This window comes from Coregonus lavaretus, assembly GCF_964263955.1.
Source record: "Coregonus lavaretus genome assembly, chromosome: 22".
Classification (NCBI taxonomy): domain Eukaryota; kingdom Metazoa; phylum Chordata; class Actinopteri; order Salmoniformes; family Salmonidae; genus Coregonus; species Coregonus lavaretus.
In genome coordinates, this window is record NC_140009.1 from 22,727,689 (window position 1) to 22,739,832 (window position 12,144).

The 12,144-nt window shown below is 42.3% G+C and overlaps 1 protein-coding gene across 1 annotated transcript in view; it reads right to left on the bottom strand.

Annotated features, from left to right (window-relative positions):
• Positions 1–3,794: 3,794 nt before the first annotated feature.
• The window catches only part of LOC311149757 (guanine nucleotide-binding protein G(I)/G(S)/G(T) subunit beta-1), an 81,831-nt gene continuing 73,481 nt past the window's right edge, over positions 3,795–12,144 (bottom strand). Inside the window, exon 11 of the mRNA XM_084186976.1 lies at positions 3,795–5,719. The gene's annotated coding sequence lies outside the window, so the exon portion shown is untranslated. The remainder of the gene's footprint in view (positions 5,720–12,144) is intronic.

The following is a 12,144-nucleotide window of genomic DNA, read 5'->3' on the forward strand; positions in this document are numbered from 1 at the left end:
CTGGGCATGCTCCTGATGAGGTGGCGGATGGTCTCCTGAGGGATCTCCTCCCAGACCTGGACTAAAGCATCCGCCAACTCCTGGACAGTCTGTGGTGCAACGTGGCGTTGGTGGATGGAGCGAGACATGATGTCCCAGATGTGCTCAATTTGATTCAGGTCTGGGGAACGGGCGGGCCAGTCCATAGCATCAATGCCTTCCTCTTGCAGGAACTGCTGACACACTCCAGCCACATGAGGTCTAGCATTGTCTTGCATTAGGAGGAACCAGAGCATATGAGCGGAGTGGAGCGGGAGCGAGCGTGGAGCGTGAGCGGACGGATTTTGAATAGAGCGCAGAGCGGCATTTTTAAAAGGACGGAGCGTCGCCCTATGTCCCGCTCCAATTTCGCTCGCTCACACCACGAGTCTGAAGCATGCTCAAGCCTGACCCAGAATCCATCTGTTTAATTTAATTTGTGTCGTCCATGAATTTGTATTTTATAGAGCGAGAGGAGCAGCAGCAGCAACAAGAGAAAAGGGTTGAGGAATTCAAAAGTTTATTCACTGCACGCAAAGGCCCAACCATAACAAGGGAGAGAAAAAGAGAGCTGGATGTAGCATTTTTAAAAATGATTTTCATGGACTATGAACCGCTGAGTAAAGGAGAACGCGAAGGGATGCAACACTTTGCCAGCGCAGCTCAACCGGGCTACACCCCCCCCCCAAGAAACTATGATAAATCAGTACTTTACTTTGTCAAATTTACATCTGAGATGCCCCATTCACATGCTTCAGCTGGCGATCAAAAACGCTGTTAACGAGCACGACAACATTAATAGGCTGTTAGTGAAAGTCGGGCACCTGGTGAAAAGTGTACGCAAGAGCACAGAGGAAACCGAGCAATTAGGTGTCCGCCCCACAAATGCCTGCGCCATTCGATGGAGCAGCCAGCTGCGGATGATTCAGTCGTTCATCCGGTTGTTCCAAAAAGACCCGTTATGGCAAAACAAACTCAAGTCTAATGTTGCTAACATCACCCTGAATCAAGTACGGTAGCTGACGCACCTTGTCAGTGTGCTGACACCACTAGCAGACCTCACAGACAAAATGCAGAAGGAGCTGGGGAAACTGGGGATGATCCTCCCTGCTGTCACAGAAATCAAATCCCTGCTCACCGATTACACTCACGCTGCACTTCCAATGGGCATCGCTGCTTTTGCAGAAACATTGGCAAACAACGTGTCAATTCGCTATGGAATATACTATACTGATTAACATCTCATTTTAGCGTCAGTGTTAGATCCCCGTTTCAAGACAGAATGGATAATCCGAGATGAGTCTGTATGCAACAAATTCGGGGAGATAAAGTAAGGCTGTGGTTTAAGCTAAAAGTGAAATACATGCAGATTTTGTTCCTTTTTTGTAGTGAGCGGGGGGCGATTTGAGTGGAGCGCGATGCAAACTGCATTGAGCGCTGAGCGATAATGAGCGGACTGGCCTGATGTGGCTTTGAGCGGGGGAGCGGAGGGGTGAACAGCTCCGTGAGCGAGGAGCTGAGATTCTCACCGCTCCACTCCGCTCATATGCTCTGGGAGGAACCCAGGGCCAACCGCACCAGCATATGGTCTCACAAGGGGTCTGAGGATCTCATCTCGGTACCTAATGGCAGTCAGGCTACCTCTGGCGAGCACATGGAGGGCTGTGCGGCCCCCCAAAGAAATGCCACCCCACACCATGACTGACCCACCTCCAAACCGGTCATGCTGGAGGATGTTGCAGGCAGCAGAACGTTCTCCACGGCGTCTCCAGACTCTGTCACATGTGCTCAGTGTGAACCTGCTTTCATCTGTGAGGAGCACAGGGCGCCAGTGGCGAATTTGCCAATCTTGGTGTTCTCTGGCAAATGCCAAACGTCCTGCACGGTGTTGGGCTGTAAGCACAACCCCCACCTGTGGACGTCGGTCCCTCATACCACCCTCATGGAGTCTGTTTCTGACCGTTTGAGCAGACACATGCACATTTGTGGCCTGCTGGAGGTCATTTTGCAGGGCTCTGGCAGTGCTCCTCCTGCTCCTCCTTGCACAAAGGCAGAGGTAGCAGTCCTGCTGCTGGGTTGTTGCCCTCCTACGGCCTCCTCCACGTCTCCTGATGTACTGGCCTGTCTCCTGGTAGCGCCTCCATGCTCTGGACACTACGCTGACAGACACAGCAAACCTTCTTGCCACAGCTCGCATTGATGTGCCATCCTGGATGAGCTGCACTACCTGAGCCACTTGTGTGGGTTGTAGACTCCGTCTCATGCTACCACTAGAGTGAAAGCACCGCCAGCATTCAAAAGTGACCAAAACATCAGCCAGGAAGCATAGGAACTGAGAAGTGGTCTGTGGTCACCACCTGCAAAACCAGTCCTTTATTGTGGGTGTCTTGCTAATTGCCTATAATTTCCACCTGTTGTCTATTCCATTTGCACAACAGCATGTGAAATGTATTGTCAATCAGTGTTGCTTCCTAAGTGGACAGTTTGATTTCACAGAAGTGTGATTGACTTGGAGTTACATTGTGTTGTTTAAGTGTTCCCTTAATTTTTTTGAGCAGTGTACATTGATACAGTTGTTGGTTAGCTAGCTAGTGAATTTTAGCTATATTGACATGAAATCAGTCAAAACACCTCAAAACAAAGCATGGTATCAACAACAAGATGAAACTAGCTGAAACAAGCCACTTAAGATTCCCCACATGACAGTTTCTTGTCATTGTTGCTAGCTATCTGGCCATCCAGAATCACAACACACGGACTTCTGCCACATATAAACGTGCACTTTGTTTTCGTGATGTTGTCAGCTAACCCATCTATATGGAGGACTACTTCTTCTGGGGAGTGCCAATATGGCTGGCTGGTGGCTTCAAAGCCTCTCATTGGCCCATACATAGCATCAGCAAGCCATGGTTTATATACACCATTGGTTAATCCCTACCACATCCAGTGCCTTCTGAAAGTAATCACATCCCTTGACTTTTTCCACGTTGTTACAGCCTGAATTTAAAATGGATTAATTTGAGATTGTGATCTACACACAATTCCCAATAATGTCAAAGTGGTGTTATGTTTTTAGAAATGCTTACAAATTAATAAAAAACAAAAAGCAGACATTTATTCAATATTCAACCCTTTTGTTATGGCAAGCCTAAATAAGTTATAGGAATAAAACTATGCTTAACAAGTCACATACATTGCATGGACTCACTGTGTGCACTAAGTGTTTAACATGATTTTTAAATGACTACCCCATCACTATACGCCACACACTCAAGCAGTGAATTTCAAGCACAGATTTAACCACAAAGACCAGAGGTTTTCCATGGTTCACAAAGGGCACCTATTGGTAGATGGGTGAAAAAAAAGTTGACATTGAATATCCCTTTGAGCATGGTGTAGTTATGAATTACTCTTTGGAAGGTGTATCAATGCAGCCAGCCACTAGAAAGATACAGGCGCCCTTCCTAACTCAGTTGCCATGTTCGAATATTTGAAATGCATGCCATCTTCATTACACCATCTCCTGTGTTGAGATGGTAGTTAGCGGTATGTGGTTCAACAAAATCTTCCTTAGTTTAATGCACTTACTATAAATAATTCTGCATATGTGTTTGCTATAGTAAATAGCTATAATACCAATGTATTGTAAATGTAGAAATTACAAGACTGATTTAAGTGTATAATAAATATTTCAGTGACTTCAATGTAATTACAATAACTAACATTTTTACTTGCATAATCACACATTTGAGGAATTAAACTCTGAACACAACAGATAATCTCAAACTGCTTTTTATTACATCTTAAATAACAGTACATTTTAATATAGTTTCTATCTTGCATCCAGCTTTCGGTTGTACACTGACTGACTTTAAAATTAAATACAAAAGGTGAGAAGGGAACAGTGGGGTGCAGAGATCTACAGTTATTTCATGGCAAGAAAAGTAATTTAACGTAATATTTTTTTATTATTGATTTTTTTTTGCCAACTCCAGGCCTAACGCACAATTACAGCACATTTTTGTACAGAATGTTGCAGAGAAAAAACAGAATGGGGAAAAAAATGGCACTACTGCCAAAGAAAAAGCATCTGTTTACAAGGAGAGGGGAACAACAGTAAATTCTGCCATTCAGATGCTGCAAGTTTATTTTCTATTTTCTTATTAAAGGACAGAAAAAAACCTGTTTGTTACAAAATGTTTATTTTCTTTGTCACTGGAATTTGTTTGCTACAGAAGGAATGAAAATGTATTTGTTTCATTTGTGTTTGTGTGTGCATATGTTTTAAATGTTTACATTACTTTTATCAAGGAATCCTTCCCAAGAATGGATATCGTAAGACCAGGTAACCGTTTATGTTGTGGCGTTTGCTTCTCTCAAATGCATAGGTTTGACATTTTCATTGAATTATGTATGCACAGAGTAGCCAAAAACAAGATAAATACCATTGTAATGATTTATTTAACAGGTTATTTTCTTAAAGAAAAACATCAAAAGGACTTAGTTCTATAGGCACCTCTTTTTAAGCAATTCTACAGCATGCGATTCTAAGAGTTAACCCACCCATGGCAGACAGCCAAAATATTTATTTATTTACTTAAAAAGCTTCAATATCATTATTTTCAAACATTGATTTATACAACATGTCATTCACAGAGTAGTCGCTGCATTTCCAAGCACAGAATGGGCACCTCTGTTGAAACAAACTCCGGAATGAAACCGGGGTAATAAGTGGAGGCCTCCCTACCCAATGAAATCACATCTCCGGTCGCAACCATGGTCATCAAAAGGGAAACAAAACAGAAATAAAACGAAGAAAGTGTACCGATGGGTTTATCTTCATTTAATTATTCTACATTGTCGGCCAACAAAAAGGTGAAGAGAATGGTTAAAATGTTTTGTTTGTTTTCGTTTTGAAAATGAGCATTCATTATCATAAACAGCATGTGCTTGGTTAGTTAACTTTTCTTTAAACATTATTCTATATATGCAAAGTTTAATTTTGTGCAAACAAAGATTTGTGACTAGACAGAAAAAAATAAAGAAAGAGTAAAGTATCTTGGGACTAAATATACAGAATGGCCAGAACCTCCTGTCGTGGCTCATGGACTGGACTCTCTGTTGAAGCTCAATTCTCTTGCCTTTTTTTCTGATGTGATAAAGCTGGATTAAAATGACCATCATTCGTCATTTTTATTTCCAACCAACAAAACTTGATTCTAAACTATATCATGACTAAGTGATAAAACACAGCTTTCGATCCTCATTTTACCAACGGGTCACTGATCTTGTTCTCTGAACCAAAAATAAAGGGAAAAAATGAAAATAAACATGGCCAAAAAGCTATCAAGAGTTAAATCACTGTTGTGTAAATTACCTTTACTCAAACCTGTGTATTGAAGATGGATTACACATTTGCATGGGGGTGAATGTATTTTCATTCAACACAATATCAGAAAATGGTCCCAGGAGGAATGCACAATTTTCTCTCCCATTCCATACCACTGAAATTCCTCATCTTTTTAGCTCAGTGATAAACAATTGTGCTCTTCTTTTAAATGAGAAGGAGAGAGAATTTTTGCCCTTGGTCGTTTTTTGGGGTGTTGGAGTCAGTATCGTGGTGTTTTGAGAAGATTGGATATGCAATAAAATTGAACATTTTGGATTGGTCTTCCACTCAACTTTGGAGTCCGGATGCCATCTGAAAAAAGGCGGGACACAAAGAGAAACAGAATTTGCATTATTGTTATTTGCAACAAAAGTACCTCCTAAAAGTGCGTAGTCATTGTAGACAATTAACCTCCAAACAAAACTGAGTGGTCAAATGGTGAGCTAAAATTTGTGGTTGGTCGATCTCACATGTTCACCCACAGAATGCAGCAGAAACATTAAAACTAAAGAACATAATATTCAGTGCTATTACACAACATCTACACTCCACTCCACTATGGAATACATTTGGAAAGGGTGATGAGGTCAATCTTCATCCTAGCTGAGGAACGATCAACTCTGTTTCTTATATCGAGGCAGAGTTAAGTTTTGATAACTGGTCGTGGGATTTGCTAGCAATAACATCGAGTCACCATCAGTCGATTCTTGTAAAAATGTCAATTCTGGAAATACTTACAGTGCCTTCAGAAAGTATTCATACCCCTTGACTTAGTCCACATTTTGTTGTGTTACAACCTAAATTCAAAATGGATTTATAGATTTTTTTCTCTCACCCATCTAGTCGTGGTCAAACGTTTTGAGAATGACACAAATACTAATTTTCAAAGTCTGCTGCCTATTTGCCATGAAAATTAACTTAATCCCAAAAAAACATTTCCACTGCATTTGAGCCCTGCCACAAAAGGACCAACTGCCATCATGTCAGTGATTCTCTCGTTAACACAGGTGAGTGTGTTGACGAGGACAAGGCTGGAGATCACTCTGTCATGCTGATTGAGTTAGAATAACAGACTGGAAGCTTTAAAAGGAGGGTGGTACTTGAAATCATTGCTCTTCCTCTGTTAACCATGGTTACCTGCAAGGAAACACGTGCCGTCATCATTGCTTTGCACAAAAGGGGCTTCACAGGCAAAGATATTGCTGCTAGTAAGATTGCACCTAAATCAACCATTTATCGGATCAAGGAGAGAGGTTCAATTGTTGTGAAGGCGGCGTCAGGGCGCCCAAGAAAGTCCAGCAAGCGCCAGGACCATCTCCTAAAGTTGATTCAGCTGCGGGATCAGGGCACCACCAGTGCAGAGCTTGCTCAGGAATGGCAGTAGGCAGGTGTGAGTGCATCTGCACACACAGTGAGGCAAAGACTTTTGGAGGATGGCCTGGTGTCAAGAAGGGCAGCAAAGCAGCCACTTCTCTCCAGGAAAAACATCAGGGACAGACTGATATTCTGCAAAAGGTACAGGGATTGGACTGCTGAGGCCTGGGGTAAAGTCATTTTTTCTGATGAATCCCCTTTCCGATTGTTTGGGGCATCCGGAAAACACCTTGTCCGGAGAAGACAAGGTGAGCGCTACCATCAGTCCTGTGTCATGCAAACAGTAAAGCATCCTGAGACCATTCATGTGTGGGGTTGCTTCTCAGCCAAGGGAGTGGGCTCACTCACAATTTTGCCTAAGAACACAGCCATGAATAAAGAACGGTACCAACACATCTTCAGAGAGCAACTTCTCCCAACCATCCAAGAACAGTTTGGTGACGACCAATGCCTTTTCCAGCATGATGGAGCACCTTGCCATAAGGCAAAAGTGATAACTAAGTGGCTCGGGGAACAAAACATCGAAATCTTGGGTCCATGGCCAAAAAACTCCCCAGACCTTAATCCCATTGAGAACTTGTGGTCGATCCTCAAAGGCGGGTGGACAAACAAAAACCCACAAATTCTGCCAAACTCCAAGCATTGATTATGCAAGAATTGGCTGCCATCAGTCAGGATGTGGCCCATAAGTTAATTGACAGCATGCCAGGGCAGATTGCAGAGGTCTTGAAAAAGAAGGGTCAACACTGCAAATATTGACTCTTTGCATAAACTTAATGTAATTATCAATAAGCCGTTGAAACTTTTGGAATGCTTGTTTTTATACTTCAGTATACCATCTGACAAAAATCTCATTACACTGAAGCAGCGAACTTTGTGAAGACCAATACTTGTGTCATTCTCAAAACTTTTGACCACGACTGTAGACACAATACACTATAATGACAGTGAAAATAAGTTTAGATATTTTAGCAAATGTATTGAAAATGTAATAAAGAAATCTCAAGTATTGATATCCCTTTGCTATGACACTCCAAATTGAGCTCAGGTGCATCCAATTTCCTTTTATCATCCTTGAGACATCACTACAACTTGATTGGAGTCCACCTGTGGCCAATTCAATTGTTTGGACATGATTTAGAAAGAAACACACCCGTCTTTATAAGGTCCCACAGTTGACAGTTTGTCAGAGCAGAAACCATACCATGAAGTCCAAGGAACTGTCTGTAGATCTCCGAGATAGAATTGTGATGAGGCATATACAGTGCCTTTGGAAATTATTAAGACCCCTTAACCTTTTCCACATATTTGGGGAGTTTCTCCCATTCTTCTATGCAGATCCTCTCAAGCTCTGTCAGGTTGGATGGGGAGCGTCGCTGCACAGCTATTTTCAGGTCTCTCTAGAGATGTTAGATCGGGTTTAAGTCTGGGCTCTGGCTGGGCCACTCAAGGACATTCGTAGACTTGTCCCGAAGCCACTCCTGCGTTGTCTTGGCTGTGTGCTTAGGGTCGTTGTCCTGTTGGAAGGTGAACCTTCACCCCAGTCTGAGGTCCTGAGAGCTCTGGAGCAGGTTATCATCGAGGATCTCTGTACTTTGCTCCGTTAATCGTAGCCTTGATCCTGACTAGTCTCCCAGTCCCTGCAGCTGAAAAACATCCCCACAGCATGATTCTTCCACCACCATGCTTCACTGTAGGGATGGTGCCAGGTTTCCTCCAGACATGACGCTTGGCATTCAGGCCAAAGAGTTCAATCTTGGTTTCATCAGACCAGAGAATCTTGTTTCTCATGGTCTGAGAGTCTTTAGGTGCCTTTTGGTAAACTCCAAGCGGGCTGTCAAGTGCCTTTTACTGAGGAGTGGCTTCCGTCTGGCCACTCTACTATAAAGGCCTAATTGGTGGAGGGCTGCAGAGATGGTTGTCCTTTTGGAAGGTTCTCCCATCTCCACAGAGGAACTCTGGAGCTCTGTCAGAGTGACCATCGGGTTCTTGGTCATCTCCCTGACCAAGGCCCTTCTTCCCCGATTGCTCAGTTTTGCTGGGCGGCCAGCTCTAGGAAGAGTCTTGGTGGTTCTAAACTTCTTCCATTTAAGAATGATGGAGGCCACTTTGTTCTTGGGGACCTTCAATGCTGCAGAAATGTTTTGCTACCCTTCCCCAGATCTGTGCCTTGGCACAATCCTGTCTCGGAGCTCTACGGACAATTCCTTCGACCTCATGGCTTGGTTTTTGCTCTGACATGCACTGTCAACTGTGGGACCTTATATAGACAGGTGTGTGCCTTTCCAAATCATGTCCAATCAATTGAATTTACCACATGTGGACTCCAATCAAGTTGTAGAAACATCTCAAGGGTGTTCAATTGAAACAGGATGCACCTGAGCTCAATTTCGAGTCTCATAGCAAAGGGTCGGAATACTTACATAAATAAGGTATTTCTGTTTTAAATTTTTTATAAATTTGCAAACATTTCTAAAAACCTGTTTTCGCTTTGTCATTATTGGGTATTGTGTGTAGATTGCTGAGGATTTTTATTTATTTTATCCATTTTAGAATAAGGCTGTAACCTAACAAAATGCGGAAAAAGTCAACGGGTCTGAATACTTTCCGAATGCACTGTATCTGGGGAAGGGTATAAAACAATTTCTAGAGTGTTTAAAGTTTCCAAGAGCACATTTGTGTCTATCATTTGGAACTGGAAAAAATATGGAACTACCCAGACTCTGGCTACAGCTGGCCATCTGACCAAACTGAGCAACCGAGCAAGAACGACCTTGGTCAGCGAGGTAACCAAGAACCCAATGACCACACTGACAGAACAACATAGTTCCTTGGCTGAGATGGGAGAACCTGCCAGAAGGACAACAGTCTCTACAGCACTTCACCAATCCGGGCTTTATGGGAGAGTGGCCAGACGGAAGCCACTCCAGAGAAAAAGGCACATGACAGCACTCTGAGTTTGCAAAAAGGCATGTGAAAGACTCAGAGCATAAGGCAAAAGATTATGTGGGCTGATGAGACAAATATGTAACTCTTTGGCCTGAATGCAAAGCACTATGTCTAGAGAAAACCAGGCACAGCGCATCACCCATCTAACACCATCCCTACCGTGAAGCATGGTGGTGGCAGCATCATGCTGTGGGGATGCTTTTCAGCAGCAGGGCCTGGGAGACTGGTAAGGATAGAGGGAACAATGAATGGAGCCAGATACAGGCAAGTCCTTGATGAGAACCTGTAAAGGACCTTAGACCGGGGCAAAGATTTACGTTCCAATAGGACAATGACCCCAAGCATACAGCTAAAGCAACGCTGGAATGGCTTCAGAACAAGAATGTGAAAGTCCTTGACTTGAATTCCATTGAAGACTTGAAGATTGCTTCCTTGCAGATTTGATCAAACTCTGTTAAGTTAGATGGGGAGCGGCGGTGAACAGCAAAGCTGATACACAGACATACCCAAGATGACTCAAAGCTGTAATTGCCGCCAAAGTTGCTTTTACAAAGTATTGACTCGGGGGTGTGAATACTTATGTAAATGAGATGTTTCTGTATTTCATTTTCAATACATTAGCAAACATTTCTAAAAACATGTTTTCACTTTGTTATTATGGGGCATTGTGTGTAGATTTGTGAAAGAAAAAAAATCTATCCATTTTGAATTCAGGTAGTAACAACAAAATGTGGACTAAGTCAAGGGGTATGAATACTTTCTGAAAGTACTGTACCTGTTTGTCCTGTTCAACTGCGGTCGCTGAAATTCATACTTTTAATTAAAACTTTTAGCGAATACAACCAATTTTTTCTTCATTTGTGTTGCTCAACTCAGCGAATGTGCGAGCCGAATTGAATCGGTCAGTACTATCCGGGATCCTTGTGACGTCCCTACCTTAAACCTTGACCATTTTAAATGTAAAACTTCAATGGAGTAGGGACATCCCAAGGATCCCGGATGGCACGGACCCAATTAAATCTCAGCATACGTAGTACGAGCAACCCAAATGAGGAAAAAGTTGGTGAATGTATTCGCTAAAAGCTTTTATTAAAAGTATGAAGGACCACAGTTGTACAGGACAAACAGGTACAGTAAGCGTTTTCAGAGTTGACATTTTTACAAGAATTGACTGATGGTGACTAGGGCTGTGGCGGTCACAAAATTTTGTCAGCCGGTGATTGTCAATGAAATAACTGTCGGTCTCATGGTAATTGACCGTCAATGAACAAACACATTTAGCATCTCCTGGCTTCCACACATAGCCTACAAGCCACTGATGCAGACCTTGGGAACATCTACATTTTAAAAAGTCTAATAAATCCATGTAATATAGCCCACACCTTCACAATAAATCCATTATTTATTTTAGACAGGTCTAAAGAAGCATGATATGAACAAAATGTAGTCTATTTCAGAAGAAAATAATAGCATACTCTGTTGTCCTTAGGTCCTGATGTGGCTATGCCAAATGGCTGTGGGCTACACTAGTTCATTTAGCAGACAAGATTTGCTTAGAATTCCGTGGCATATTTTTTATATTATTTTATTGTATGAAGAATACAATTGAACAAAGCTGAATAAAATATAAATACCTTCTCCAAACGATTTGAGGGTAGTGCGCACATGTGGCTATTCTGTGTTGAGCAGTTAACAAAGAAATAGGTACTCCTATATGCTTAATTTAGAGTTATTAATATAACTTTAGTTGTTCTGCAAACGTCGGGCTATATGTTTTGATTTTTAATAAATTGTAAGGCTGCATGATGAGACTAATGATGATTTGAAAAAAGTTGCTTGAAAGGCATGAGCTCTGCTTTGTTTTTTTGTGCAGGCTGTACACACTCCAATAGTCTCTCATTCACAATTTGACAAGCACTTGATAATGCCGTAATGCACCCTAAAAAAAATCCATGCCTTTTGCAGCCCAGAGTTGTGCCCTTCTCCTTGAGTGCTGCGCAATCTGAAGCGCCTCTCACTCGCATGGCTCTAAATCACATGATTGGGTCTTTCTCTCAGGCTACAAGTGAAGACAGACACATCGGGGATGCAACTACGTGCGTCCTTCTCCAATTCCAAGGTGCATATTGAAGATATTGGAAGAACTGTCCACATTTACTTTTCGTCAGCCAACAAGATGAGTAGGCCTAATGAACAGCAAAAGCACTAGCCTATGTCAATCTACTATCCCCCACAGTACAAAAGTCGACCTATTCTATTCTGTGCAAGAAATAAATATTCCAAACATAGTCTGGGACAGTTGTGGGGTGCAATAGATCCCAAATTAATACAACCACTAGCATCAAAAAAACATTTTCAGAACGTTTAGCTTAAAATATTTATAAACTATTAGGCTATTTCTTCACATTATAAGC